The following is a 15238-nucleotide window of genomic DNA, read 5'->3' as shown; positions in this document are numbered from 1 at the left end:
GTGTCGAAAATCGGCAAACATCGGAGGCCGAGTACGATAATCTGGCAAAGTCGTAACTATCTCTTCCTTCTCTTTCTCATTTCTCTCCTCTCATATATCTCCCCCAAGGCTCATGTCACTCTCACTTCAGCTAAACACCTTCATCTCACTCTCACGGGAAGGACATGACGCTGGAAGTGATAATAACAGAGAAAATTAAAGTTGAAAATGATGACCCCGAGCCTAAACCATCCTTGAACCTGCATAAAGACCTCTACCTTCTTCTATGGTAAAAGGAGGCAAATTATAAGTTAGTCAGTGAAAATAAAAATAAACACCGGCAATATAGTTTGTATAAAAATAAAAATAAAATGTTGGTTGGCGTCAGAGAGGACAGAGGAAAATGTTACAACCCACGTGGAAAAATCACTCAACAAAATCCACTAATCTCTCAATAACCACAAATATATACACATTTACTTAAGCATGTCCTTGGTTGAAAATTAAATAACTACCCATCACCATTGCCATAACTTACTGTCCATATACCTTTTTTTCTCTTCATCTCTTACTCAATGCTCAGACTTGCTCGTGTGTTAAGTAGAAAGACAGGTAGATAAATGAATAGACAGATAGCATAGGTGTTGTAGGACAGGTGTAATGGAGAAGTTTTATATGGTTCCCTCATGCTCACAATGCTTTCTAAAGGTATATATATTTACTACATCTTTTTATACCTGCCTCTGTAACCTCTCCCTTTTTTCCTCTTCCTTCCTCTCCCTGCTTTTGCCCTTCCTTCTCCTCCCTCTTCCTTCCTCTCTCTTCTCCTTCTCCTTCTCTCCCCTTCCCTTCTCTCCCTCCTCTCCCCTTCCCTCTTCTCCTTCATCCCCCCTTCCTTCCTCTCCCTCCTCTCCTTCATCCCCCCTTCCTTCTTCTCCCTCCTTTCCTTCATCCCCCCTTCCTTCCTCTCCCTCCTTTCCCTTCCTTCCTCTCCCTCTTCCCCTCGTCCTTCTCCTCCCTCTTCTCCTTTCCCTTATCTTCCTTCTTCTCCCCTTTTTCGCCTCTCCTTCCCCATTGATAATTTCTCTTACTGGAATATTTATTGAAGTGTCAGAGGGTCATACAAAATGGTAGGCTACACGTCCATACATACTATATATATAAGCAGGCTACACATACTAAATACACCTACACACGAGTTCTATACAAGTCCTAACCAAGGTGTGGGCGTACTGGAGGTCAACGGGCTGTACTATGACTTATAGAGGAAAGCAAAAAACATGTACACAATTTTTAGAGGAATTTAGGAAGACAAGAATTTAGGAAAGTTGGAAAGTTTCGTTTAGTCGGCGCAATATCTGTGGTCATATGCCGGAGAGAGACAAGAGGGGGAAGGAATTATAGGAGAAGGGAACAGACCCCAGGAGACGGGACACAACCCCCGATTAATACGTGGTACCCATTCACTGCTGGGTGGACAGGGGCATAGGGTATCGGAAAAGCCGCCCAATTTTTCCCACTCCGCCCGGGAATCGAACCCGGGCTCTCTCTGTTGTGAGCCGAGTGTGCTAACCACTGCACCACAAAGCCCCAAGAATTTAGGAAGACAGAAATTTGGGAAGACGGGAATTTGGGAAGACACAAGATTTTAGAAAGACGCAAGATTTTAGCAAGACAAGTGCAAACACACACAGGAATATGTTAAAACAACCTCCTTTTCACAATGAGCTCACAACACAAGAACCTTCTCCTCGTCACAATGCAGGGAGATGACAACGCAGGAATGTGTGTGGCAATGTGGATAAACTGAGAATAGAGATAACCAGACCTTCAGAGAGTAAGGATGCTAAAAGAAAAGAAGAGAAAAGGAGAAGAAATAAACCGAGGATAAATATAACTAGACCTGCCCATCAAAACACCTGTACACCCACACCTTAACATTACCATAACATACAAATATACCTACAAACTGCTATGCTTTATGCTACTTTAGACAGGTATATAAAAGGGTTCTTCGTACTGTGGATAAAATGCATGTGTTCACCTACTCGTATCTTACATGAGTGTGTCGAGCTCATGAGTCACACCCACAGACCAACGTTACTCATTATATTTATCAGCTTCAGACCCAAAACTGTCATACCCCCAAAATTCCTCTTCTTCCGCAGCATTATTACCCAGTTTCTATACGGGGTCGCTGTTCTTGATGAGTCTCCTCCATCTAACCCTGTCATCCGCCACTTCAAGGTCCAAGTTCTTCTCCCTGCTATCCGCCACAATACAGGCCTTCCATCTCGTCCCGGGTCTTCCTCTCTTCCTTCTGCCACCATACCCCCCACAAATGACGATGTTCAATTCAAGTTGTTGTTAAAACCGTTACCTACTGATGTTTTTGGCAATAGTTAAGGGTCAGAAACTGGGAAATACAACGTGAAGAGTGCAATACTCTGGTAACACTTCCACAGACTGTCACCCAGCGCCCATTCACTGCTGGGTGGACAGGGTATGGGTGTAAGGAGACGCCCCATCTGTCTGCACTTCGTCCGGGAATTGAACCTGAAAACTCTCGGGTGTGAGCTGAGCGAACCGACTTTTAATTTGTGTGTGTGTTTGCAGGAGCATGTAGTGAATATATATTAAGTACAAGCATCATAAAATACTGATCTAAAACAACTTTAACACAACAGGTAAACCTCACACAACTACCGCCATTCACTCCCCATAAAATATACTCTACCCTAATGGCACTATGCAACACACACAACTATATATATAGCTAACACATGTGCTATCTTTCCTTACTAAGTCTTCTCCATCTCAAAGGAATGGACTCAACTATACAGATACATTTATTCTTATTGTCTGAGAATCTACATACACTGAATTTATATATACATGCCTTTTGTTAGCTCCTGTGTGTGAGTGTGTGTGTGTGTGTGTATTTACCTAGTTGTAGTTTTAAAGGGCCTGGGTTTACGATCGTGTGGTCCCGTCTCCGTATCTGCACTTATCAAACTTTTCCTTAAAGCTTTGCACACTCCTCGCTGATACTACATCCTCACTTAGTCTGTTCCGAACCTCTATATTTCTTTGTGGAAAGCTATATTTCTTTATGTCTCTCAAGTATCTTCCCTTCCTCAGTTTTTTACTAAGTGTGTGTGTGTGTGTGTGTGTGTGTGTGTGTGTGTGTTGTTATGTCCTGTATATTATATAACTTAAGGTGCTAGAAACTGCCCTACTATAGTCCTGAACTGCCCTAACACACTAACAAAACCTTCCTGGAGTTACATAGCTTAGTGATAGAAAAGACCCTAGAAAGTCACAAATTCCCTAACACACTAACAAAACCTTCCTGGAGTTACATAGCTTAGAGTAATAGAAAAGACCCTAGACTGTCATGAATTTCCCTAACACACTAACAAAACCTTCCTGGAGTTACATAGCTTAGAGTAATAGAAAAAACCCTAGAAAGTCACAAATTCCCTAACACACTAACAAAACCTTCCTGGAGTTACACAGTTTAGAGTGATAGAAAAACCCTAGAAAGTCACAAATTCCCTAACACACTAACAAAACCTTCCTGGAGTTACACAGTTTAGAGTAATAGAAAAACCCTAGAAAGTCACAAATTCCCTAACACACTAACAAAACCTTCCTGGAGTTACATAGTTTAAAGTAATAGAAAAAACCCTAGAAAGTCACAAATTCCCTAACACACTAACAAAACCTTCCTGGAGTTACATAGCTCAGAGTAATAGAAAAACCCTAGAAAGTCACAAATTCCCTAACACACAAACAAAACCTTCCTGGAGTTACATAGCTTAGAGTAATAGAAAAAACCCTAGAAAGTCACAAATTCCCTAACACACTAACAAAACCTTCCTGGAGTTACATAGTTTAGAGTAATAGAAAAAACCCTAGAAAGTCACGAATTTCCCTAACACACTAACAAAACCTTCCTGGAGTTACATAGTTTAGAGTAATAGAAAAAACCCTAGAAAGTCACAAATTCCCTAACACTAACAAAACCTTCCTGGAGTTACATAGTTTAGAGTAATAGAAAAAACCCTAGAAAGTCACAAATTCCCTAACACACTAACAAAACCTTCCTGGAGTTACGTAGCTTAGAGTAATAGAAAAAACCCTAGAAAGTCACAAATTCCCTAACACACTAACAAAACCTTCCTGGAGTTACGTAGCTTAGAGTAATAGAAAAAACCCTAGAAAGTCACAAAGTCCCTAACACACTAACAAAACCTTCCCTAGGGTGATACAGCTTCCTGGTTTCAGTTAGGGCGCTCGTTGATGTGTCCAGTCGGTGAGCCAGGCCAGGAGGTGGTCAGCGTGCTCGCCCACCCAGTGAATGTTGCTCTCCAGCTCCTCCAGGGCCTGCTGCCTCGACCGGGCCCCTGAGCCAGCCTCCGGGTACTGCTTGAAGAACGACTGGACCTGGGGATGAAGGGAGGGTGAGAGGGGAGGGGGCGGAAGGGAAAGGAAGGAGAGAAAGGGAGAAGTGTGTGCGTGAGGGAGTTATGGAGGAGTTTAAAGGAGAGGAGAAGGGACAAAGTGAGAGTGAATGGGGAGTGTGTAGCAGAGAATGGAGGAGAAATGGAGGAAGGGGAGAAGGGTGTTTGAAGAAAAGAGGGAGGTGTTTAAAGGAGAGAAGGGACAGAGAGGGTGAATGGGGAGTGTGTAGTTGAGAATGGAAGGGAGAAATGGAGGAAGGGGAGAAGGGTGTTTGAAGAGAGGGAGGTGTTTAAAGGAGAGAAGGGACAGAGAGGGTGAATGGGGAGTGTGTAGCAGAGAATGGAAGGGAGAAATGGAGGAAGGGGAGAAGGGTGTTTGAAGAGAAGAGGGAGGTGTTTAAAGGAGTGAACAGGGGAATGAGGGAATGTGAGGAGAGAAGAAAGGAAGGAATAAGGATGGGGAGAAGTATGTGTGAGGAGGAAAGAAGGGAACATGAAGAAGTGAATAAAGAAAAGAGGAAATGGGAGGAATGAGGAAGGACGTGACGAAAGTGAAAAAAATGAATATGAAAATGAAAAAAACGAAGATGAAAAGGACTAAGAATGAAAATGAAAAGGAGTAATGAAAAAAATAATATAAAAATGAAGAAGGGGAATGTATGATTAAAGGCGTGTGAAAATGAATAGAAAAAAGAGAATGAAAATGAATACGAAAATGAAAAGGCATACAAAAATTAATAGGAATATGAAAAAAATATGAATACGAAAATGAAAATGAGGGATATACTGGGGAAAGAGGGTAAGAGAGTGAGGATGTGAGTGAGGGAGAAAATGAGGAAGAGAAAGTGAGTAAGAGAAAAAAAAGTGAAGAGAAAGTAAGAGAAAAAAGTGAAAAGAGAAAAAAGTGCGAGAGAAAAGGAGGAAAAGAAAGTGAGTGCAAGAGAAAAAAGTGAAGAGAAAAAAGTGAGGGAGAAAATGAGGAAGAGAGAGTGTGAGAGTAAAAAAAGTGAAGAGAAAGTGACAATAATTGATACACAAAACATCCATAGAAATTTTAACACACTTTTCATCAGACTTAACACACTGCACTCCACCAAAAAAGGAGGAAAAGAAAGTGAGTGCGAGAGAAAAAAAAGTGAAGAGAAAATGACGTGAATTGATACACAAAACATCCGTAGAGATTTTAACCCACTTTTCACATAACATAACTTAACATACTGCACGCCACCAAGACCTCCAAGCCTCCCACCATTCATTACGATTATTTCTATACTTACGTCCGTCAGCTGGGTGGGTGTGGACAGCCTGGTGACCACAAACTTCACCATTCGTCCAAGGTAGCGGTTGTTGAGGGTGAAGCGCTCAACCAACTCCTCCCAGTGTGACCTGTTGGTGGTAGTAGTAGTAGTAGTGGTGGTAATGGTAGTAGTTTTTGTTTTTTTTTACAACAAAGGAGACAGCTCAAGGGCACACAAAAAAGGAAACAATAATAAAAAAAAAAAGCCCGCTACTCCCTGCTCACAAAAAGAATCAAAAGAAGTGGCCGAAAGAGAGGTCAATTTCGGGAGATGTAGTAGTAATAGTAGTAGTAGTAGTAGTAGTAGTAGTAGTAGTAAAGATAATGATAATAATAATAAAAATACTGTACTAATAAACACAACATAGATACAAGAACTAAAGAGAAAGACATAGAACAGAAAATAAAAAACGGGTCAAGAAAAGGTGGAAAGAAAAACAAGGAAACTGAGGAACAACAAGGAAGAACGAAAACAACAACAACAACAATGACAATGAAAAACAACACCAAGAAAAATACAATGAGGAAACGATATACCAAAACAAAAAAGAAACAAAACCACTAAACAGAAACTAAATAACAAACAGTGATATAAAAACAACAACAACAGGATCTAAAAAAAGTCTAACAAATCAAGAACAAAGAGCAATAATGGAGATGAAGAACACAAAACAAAGCAAAAATAAACAAGAACAAGAAAAATAACATAAACAAAACGACAAAAATAATAAAAAAACACTAAACAGAAAAACAAAAAAATCAATACAACTTTTTTTTTTTACAGCAAGCCAAAAACAAACACAAAAGCCCACTAGACATAAACACAAACGTAAACAAACAAACAAACAAATAGATAAATAAACCCTAAACACACAGGTCATTAGGTACAGGTAATGGGAGTTTCCTTACCTGACGTAGTCCCAGACGAGGTAGGTGTTCCAGGGGCTGCGGGCCATATTGTTGAGCATGGAGAAATAGTCCTGGCTCCTCACTACGCTGTCATTGGTGGCCAGGGTGAGCAGCCTGGGAGGGGGGAGAGGGATTAGGGTGAGGGTGTAGTGTGAGGGAAGGATAAGAAGGAAGAGGGGAGAGGGATTAGGGTGAGGGAAGGGTAAGAAGAAGGAAGAGGGGAGAGGGATTAGGGTGAGGACAGGGTGAGGGAAGGATAGGAAGAAGGAAGGGGTGAGAGGGATTAGGGTGAGGACAGGGTGAGGGGAGTGGTGTGAGGGAAGGATAAGAAGAAGGAAGGGGTGAGAGGGATTAGGGTGAGGACAGGGTAAGGGTAGTAGTGTGAGGGAAGGATAAGAAGAAGGAAGGGGTGAGAGGGATTAGGGTGAGGACAGGGTAAGGGTAGTAGTGTGAGGGAAGGATAAGAAGGAAGAGGGGAGAGGGATTAGGGTGAGGGAAGGGTAAGAAGAAGCAAGGGGGGAGAGGGATTAGGGTGAGGACAGGGTGAGGGTGTAGTGTGAGGGAAGGATAAGAAGAAGGAAGGGGGGAGAGGGATTAGGGTGAGGACAGGGTGAGGGGAGTGGTGTGAGGGAAGGATAAAAAGAAGCAAGGAGGGAGAGGGATTAGGGTGAGGACAGGGTGAGGGTGTAGTGTGAGGGAAGGATAAGAAGAAGCAAGGAGGGAGAGGGATTAGGGTGAGGACAGGGTGAGGGGAGTGGTGTGAGGGAAGGATAAGAAGAAGCAAGGAGGGAGAGGGATTAGGGTAAGGGCAGGGTGAGGGAAGGAAAAGAGGAAGGAAAGGGGGAGAGGGATTAGGGTGAGGATAGATTATGTCGGTATGAAGTATGAAAAGGGGAACGAAGAGGGGGACTGATCTGAACCACGGGACATTCTTTTTCCTTCTTTTTCTCTTTGCCTCATTTAACAAGAAGCTTACAACAGACAGGACACCTAACCCATAATAATTATCTAAGTAATCACGGGGATATTTATTTGTTCTACTCATCAAACTGGGAAAATGGGGGACTAAAGTAACTCGCGGGACGTTCTTTTTCCTCTTTTTCTCTCTTTTTTTTTCACTCATTTAACAAGAAGCTTACAACAGACAGGATACCTAACCCATAATTATCTAAGTAATCACAGGGATATTAATTTGTTCTACTCATAAAACTGGGAAAATGGGGGACTAAACTAACTCGTAGGACGTTCTTTTTCCTCTTTTTCTCTCTTTTTTTTTCCCTCATTTAACAAGAAGCTTACAACAGACAGGACACCTAACCCATAATTATCTCAGTAATCACGGAGATATTTATTTGTTCTACTCATAAAACTGGGAAAATGGGGGACTACAGTAACTCGCGGGACGTTCTTTTTCCTCTTTTTCTCTTTGCCCCATTTAACAAGAAGCTTACAACAGACAGGACACCCAACCCATAATTATCTCAGTAATCACGGAGATATTAATTTGTTCTACTCATAAAACTGGGAAAATGGGGGACTAAAGTAATTCGCGGGACCTTTTTCCTCCTTTTTCCTGCCTCAGCTAAAAAGACGATGTTTTAAGGCGACAGATATACAACAAAGAAGAGATGATGATGAGGATGGTGATGATGGTGATGAGGATGGTGGTGGTGATGATGATGACAGTGATTAAAGGTGATGACTACAGATGATAATAAGGATGGTGAGACTGATAATGACAGACAGATGGTGATGAATGCAGATAATTATGGTGATAGTGATGTTTAGATAATGTTGGTAATGATGGATGACTACAAACAATGATAATGATAAGGTAATGATAATGACTGATGACTATAATGATGAAGAGGATGGTGATAATGATAATGATGACTGATGATGATGACTCCTAATGATGACTAATGGTGATGACTACAGTGTTGCCAGTCCTCACCTCTGCGCCACCCAGTCCTCCGTGGTGCTGGCCAGACCCACCGCCAGCTTGGTCTTCTCCTGGGCATTGGTCTCACCCGTATACCTGTCCAGCATGGCCTCCCACACCTCCACACCTGAAACACACACCTGCATTAGTCTTGTAGCACACCTGTAGACCTATTTGCATTCGTCTTTCTGTCTTTATTCCTCTACATTTTTACATTTCTATTATTACTTATTTTGTATTTGTATGTCACCTGAAATTCAATTAGCACACCTTTACACACCTGAAACACACACCTGCATTAGTCCTGTAGCGCACCTGTAGACCTGTTTGTATTTGTATCTCATCTTTATTACTCTACATTTTAACATTTCTCTTATTACTTATTTTGTACTTGTATGTCACCTGAAATTCAATTAGCACACCTTTACACCTCTTTTACAACCCTCCACACCTGAAACACACACCTGCATTAGTCCTGTAGCACACCTGTAGACCTATTTGCATTTGTGTCTCATCCTTATTCCTTTAACTTATTTTGTACTTGTGTGTTTCTATATTATCAACACACACCTGAAACTCAATTAGCACACCTTTACACCTCTTTTACAACCCTCCACACCTGCAACACACCTACTGGCGCATCTACTTTTCTCTCTCCCCAAGACGAACCCTCACCTGGTTTTTGCATCCCGAACCTGTAGACTAAGGAGCGAGTATTGGGGGGCAGGTAGTAATTAGGGTCCTTCACCCACGCCAGGAGTCTGTCCCTCGCCCCTTGCAGACACGGCTCGTACCCATTCGAGCACGCCAGGAACATGAACCACAGCCTCTTCCTCCTGTGGGTGACGGTGGAGTGTGAGGGGTTGAAAGAGGAGGGAAGGAGGGAGGGAAGGAAGTGAGGGTGTAAGGAAGGGAAGGAAAGAAGAAAGAGGTAGGAAGGAAGCAAGACTGGATGGAAGGGTTGAAGGAAGGAGAGAGGGAGAGGAGGGAGGGGAGGAAGATGGGGTGTATGGAAGGGAAGGAAAGAAGGAACAAAGGAAGGAAGGAAGCAAGAAAGGATGAAAGGGTAGAAGGAAGGAAAGAGGGAGAGGAGGGAGGGAGGGGAGGAAGATGGGGTGTAAGGAAGGGAAGGAAAGAAGGAAGAAAGGAAGGAAGCAAGAAAGAATGAAAGGGTAAAAGGAAGGAAAGAGGGAGAGGAGGGAGGGAGGGAAGGGAGAAGGATGGAGAAAAGAAAGGAAAGGAAAGGCAGAAGAGAAGAAAAAGAAAGGGAAAAGAAAGGAAAGGAGGGAGGAAGGATGGAATAAAAAAGGAAGGAATGAGGGATAGGAGGGAGGAAGGAAGGAAGGAAAAAACAAGAGAAAAAAGGAAAGGTAGAAATAATGAAGGAAAGAATAAGGAAGGAAAGAAGGGAAGTAAGAAAATGAAAGGAAAAGAGAAACAGAATGCATGAATGAATGAAGAAAGAAAGGAAGGAAGGAGGGAAGAGGTGGAGGGTCTGTCTCACCTGTCCAAGTGTGAACCTGTGTCCTCCCACCCCAGCGCCTCGACGTGACCCTTCACCAAGCTCACCATGTATTTCTGTGGGGGAACGAGGAAAGGGGAATGAGAAAGGGGGAATGGGAATGGGAATGAAGAAAGGGGAATGGGAATGAAGAAAGGGGAATGGGAATGAAGAAAGAGGGGAATTGGGAATGAAGAAAGGGGAATGGGAATGAAGAAAGGGGAATAGGAATGAAGAAAGGAATGAGAAAGGGAATGGGAATGAAGAATGGGAATGAAGAAAGGGAATGGGAAATGAAGAAACAGGGAATGGGAATGAAGACACGGGGGAATGGGAATGAAGAAAGGGGGAAGGGGAATGAAGAAAGGGGATTGGGAATGAAGAAAGAGGGGAATTGGGAATGAAGAAAGGGGAATGGGAATGAAGAAAGGGGGGAATGGGGACGAAGAAAGGGGAATAGGAATGAAGAAACGGGGGAATGGGAATGAAGAAACGGGGGAATGGGAATGAAGAAACGGGGGAATGGGAATGAAAAGGAGGAATGGAAATGAAAAACGGGGGAATAGAAATGAAGAAACGGGGAATAGGAATGAAGAAAGGGGGAATGGAAATGAAGAAAGGGGGAATAGGAATGAAGAAAGGGGGAATGGAATGAAGAAAGGGAATATGAATGAAGAAAGGGGAATGGGAATGAAGAAAGGGGGAATGGAAATGAAGAAAGGGGGAATAGGAATGAAGAAAGGGGAATGGGAATGAAGAAACGGGGGAATGGGAATAAAGAATGGGGAATGGGAATGAAGAAACGGGGAATGGGAATGAAGAAACGGGGGAATGGGAATGAAGAAACGGGGAATAGGAATGAAGAAACGGGGAAATGGGAATGAAGAAAGGGGAATGGGAATGAAGAAACAGGGGAATGGGAATGAAGAAAGGAGGAATGGGAATGAAGAAAGGGGAATGGGAATGAAAAAGGGGAAATGGAAATGAAGAAAGGGGGAATAGAAATGAAGAAACGGGGAATAGGAATGAAGAAAGGGGGGAATGGGGAATGAAGAAAGGGGACTGGGAATGAAAAAGGGGGAATGGGAATGAAGAAAGGGAAATGGGAATGAAAAAAGGGGAATGGGAATGAAGAATGGGGAATGGGAATGAAGAATGGGGAATAGGAATGAAGAAACGGGGGAATGGGAATGAAGAAACGGGGGAATGGGAATGGAGAAAGAGGGGAATTGGGAATGAAGAAAGGGGAATAGGAATGAAGAAAGGGGAATGGGAATGAAGAATGGGGAATGGGAATGAAGAAAGGGGAAATGGAAATGAAGAAAGGGGGAATGGAAATGAAGAAACGGGGAATAGGAATGAAGAAGCGGGGAATAGGAATGAAGAAAAGGGGGAATGGGGAATGAAGAAAGGGAAATGGGAATGAAGAAAGGGGAATGGGAATGAAGAAAGGAGGAATGGGAATGATGAAACGGGGAATGGGAATGATGAAACGGGGAATAGGAATGAAGAAAGGGGGAATGGGGAATGGGAATGAAGTACAACAATCTGGCAACGTTGAATTATTACGCACCCTGAAGTAAGGATAGGCCTCGGTGCGTCGCAGGAGCCGGCCGATCTTGTCGAGGTGCGAGGCGGCGGTGGCCCAGGGGATGTAGTGCGTCTCCTTGTCCAGGTAGGCGATGAGGGACAGCACGGTGGGGTAGGGAAGCCGCCCCGAGCTGGCCAGGTTGAAGGCGTCGTCCAGCAGCGAGGCGCGGTCAGGGGGACTCAGGGCCTGTTGGGGAAGGAGGAGAGGGAGTGACAAAACATAACTCCTGGTTCAGACAAAGGACGAGGAGGAAAAGACGAAGGTAGAGAAGGAGGAAGAGGAGAATAGTAAGAAGCTCGATAGAGGATGAGGAGGAAAAGACGAAGGCAGAGAAGGAGGAAGAGGAGAATAGTAAGAAGCACGATAGAGGACGAGGAGGAAAAGACGAAGGTAGAGAAGGAGGAAGAGGAGGATAGTAAGAAGCACGATAGAGGATGAGGAGGAAAAGACGAAGGTAGAGAAGGAGGAAGAGGAGGATAGTAAGAAGCACGATAGAGGATGAGGAGGAAAAGACGAAGGTAGAGAAGGAGGAAGAGGAGGATAGTAAGAAGCACGATAGAGGATGAGGAGGAAAAGACGAAGGTAGAGAAGGAGGAAGAGGAGGTTAGTAAGAAGCTCGATAGAGGACGAGGAGGAAAAGACGAAGGTAGAGAAGGAGGAAGAGGAGGTTAGTAAGAAGCACGATAGAGGATGATGAGGAAAAGACGAAGGTAGAGAAGGAGGAAGAGGAGGTTAGTAAGAAGCTCGATAGAGGACGAGGAGGAAAAGACGAAGGTAGAGAAGGAGGAAGAGGAGGATAGAAGCACGATAGAGGACGAGGAGAGTATGGTAGAGGGAACGTGGAAAGCATGGGTCCACTAATCCGATAACTGCTAATCTCTTCTTCTTCTTCATTTTGTTTTATGTCCTTATTTTCCCTTTTGGGGCTGGACGGGCTATGAGTCTTATCTTAAAACATTTCGTCGCCCAAGTTCACATATTTGACATGGCTTTCGTAGGAGCTGTAGGCCTTTCCAGTGGTAGTTTTATGACCCTGGTGGTAGTTTGACCCTTCTTCTGTGCCATGAACCTTAAAAAACACTCATGAAAACCCGATTGATCCCCTCTTTGACCTTTAGAAATAGTTGATGTGAGAAGCGATGGTGTCTTAAAATACAGCCCTACGAGTCTTCCACTCTTGACGATTGTAGATTCTTTCTCTACTAACCGCTCATAACGAAGCCAACTTATTTTTGGTGGGTTGCTGCTTCGACTATCTTTGTTAACTCTTAGCGAACGGACTTTCACTAAATTTATAAGTTCCGTTAACTCTAAAAATGAAAGAAACAAATATGTGTAACTAAAAATGAAAAAAAAAAAAACGATTACATATAACACTAAAAAAGAAAAAAAATATGTATAATTCTGAAAAAAACAAATTAATAACACAAAACTCTGAAAATAACAAAAAAATAATTATATAATGATCTCCCTAACGCCCTTACTCCTTCCCTCCCTTCCTCCCCATGTCGCCTCACCTCGTGGTTGGTGGTCAGCAGGGCGATAAGGTCACGCCACAGCGCCGGGTCATAGTTCACTCTGTAGTAGCCGAACTGACCCACGTTGAACTTAACCCAGGACGAACCAGGCGGCCGGGTCACCACCACTGTTGAGGAGGAGAGAGATAGGGTGATAGGGGGTGAGGGGGGAAGAAGAGGAGGTGAGGGAAAAGGAGAGAATGAAAGAGGAGTACATGGTGATATAAGCGAGGGAATGGGCGGAGGAGGAAGAGGGGGTGATAGGGAGGAGAAGGAGGAAAGGAAGGAAAACACAGGAGTAAGAAAAAGAGTTTATAAGGTGCAATAAGAAAGGGAGACATGGAAAGAAAAGGCTTGAAGAGTTATGTGGGAAAAGGAAAAGGAAAGTAAATAAGACAACGAGAAGAGAAAGGAGAATGAAACGGGAAATAAAGAGTTCATAAAAGAGGAAGGAGAGAATGAAAAGAAAAAAAAATATGTAGGCCTACCAAATATTTCCTATCAATTACAACGTCTTTTCACACACACAAGTGACTCTAACCTCCTTTTAATTATCTCTTTTACTATACATTGTTTGCAGGAGCAGTGCCAATGTTTTCTTATTGTTTCCTATATTTAAAACCCTTGAGCTGTCTTCTTCCCTGCAATAGAAAAATAACACATACATAGCCACTCTCACCTCTCCCCCACCTCCTACACACACACACGCACACGCACACACACACACACAGCTCCCCCTCCCCCCCCCCCCCCCAGGCTACGTACGCTTGTCCATGCCCCTCATGAACCAGTGCAGCTCCCTGGGCGAGGCGTCGGAGAACAGGGTGACGGGCACATCCCACTTGTAGTCATACGGGGAATCATCGGCGCTCGCAGCGGTGGGATCACTCAGGAAGCGGGTCTGGGTGATGACCAACTTGTTCTGCGATAGATAGATATATAGATAGATAGATGGATAGATGGATGGATTGATGGATGGATAGACAGATTGATAGTTAGATAAGTAGTTAGATAAATAGACAGGTAGATGGATGGATAATGAGACAGAAGGACAGGTAGATAGATATAAGTAGTTTGATAATGCAGATAGACAGATAGACAGACCGATAGACAGATAGAGATAGATGAATAGATAGAGATGACTGACTCCTATTATTATTTTTTTTTCATTATTCACATATTTTCTTTTTTTTCCATTTTTCCTCCCGCCATATTTTCCTCTCAGTTTTGTCCTCCTTTTCCTTTTCCTCCTCTTCCTAATCTTTCCCATTCTTTCTCTCTCAATCCTTTCCTTCAACTTCTCCCTCCAACCCTTTCTTCCTCCCTCCATATTTTCCTCTCGGTTTTGTCCTCCTCTTCCTTTTCCTCCTCCCTCCATATTTTCCTCTCAGTTTTGTCCTCGTTTTCCTTTTCCTCCTCTTCCTAATCTTTCCTATTCTTTCTCTCTCAATCCTTTCTTCAACTTTTTCCTCCCTCCATATTTTTCCTCTCGGTTTTGTCCTTCTCTTCCTTTTCCTCCTTCTTCCTCCTTTTCCTCATTCTTTCTCTCTCATTCCTTTCCTTCAACTTCTTCCTCCTACCATTCTTTCTCTCTCATTCCTTTCCTTCAACTTCTTCCTCCTACCCTTCCTCCCTCCATATTTTCATTTTCTCTCCATCCATATTTTTTTCCTTCACCTTCCTCCTCCTCCCTAATCCTCCCCTTCCTCCTTTTCCCCATTCTTTCTCTCTCAATCCTTTCCTTCAACTTCTTCCTCCCTCCATATTTTCATTCTTTCTTCATCCATATTTTTTTCCTTCCTCCTCCTCCTCCCCAATCCTCCCCTTCCTCTTTTTCCCCATTCTTTTCATCCAGTTCCTCCTCTTCTCCATTCTTCCTTCCTTCATATACTCTCTCATTCACCTTCCTCCTCCTCCCCATTCCTCCTCTTCCTCCTTTTCCCCATTCTTTCTCTCCCAATCGTCCTCTTCATCCAGTTCCTCCTCTTCTCCATTCTTCATCCCTCCATATACTCTTCCATTCACCTTCCTCATCT

At 43.2% G+C, this 15238-nt stretch overlaps 1 long non-coding RNA gene across 50 annotated transcripts in view; it reads right to left on the bottom strand.

Annotated features, from left to right (window-relative positions):
• Nucleotides 1-1060: 1060 nt before the first annotated feature.
• Nucleotides 1061-15238, bottom strand: part of LOC127009938 (uncharacterized) — a 41255-nt gene continuing 27077 nt past the window's right edge. The window contains exons 10-22 of one of the 50 annotated variants that reach the window (XR_007762591.1): nt 13968-14124; nt 13203-13330; nt 11668-11871; nt 10098-10171; nt 9269-9429; nt 8606-8720; nt 6652-6765; nt 5723-5831; nt 4237-4428; nt 4085-4160; nt 3858-3934; nt 3631-3706; nt 1061-3480 (exon numbers count right to left, since the gene is read on the bottom strand). This is a non-coding gene — a long non-coding RNA (uncharacterized LOC127009938). Of the gene's footprint in view, nt 3556-3630; nt 4429-5722; nt 5832-6651; nt 6766-8605; nt 8721-9268; nt 9430-10097; nt 10172-11667; nt 11872-13202; nt 13331-13967; nt 14125-15238 lie in introns of all 50 variants that reach the window. The other 49 variants (XR_007762589.1, XR_007762569.1, XR_007762573.1 and 46 more) reach the window with 49 other exon arrangements.

The sequence above is a fragment of the Eriocheir sinensis genome, chromosome 42 (assembly GCF_024679095.1).
Source record: "Eriocheir sinensis breed Jianghai 21 chromosome 42, ASM2467909v1, whole genome shotgun sequence".
In the NCBI taxonomy this organism is placed as follows: Eukaryota; Metazoa; Arthropoda; class Malacostraca; order Decapoda; family Varunidae; genus Eriocheir; species Eriocheir sinensis.
This window is presented reverse-complemented; position numbering and strand designations above follow the sequence as displayed.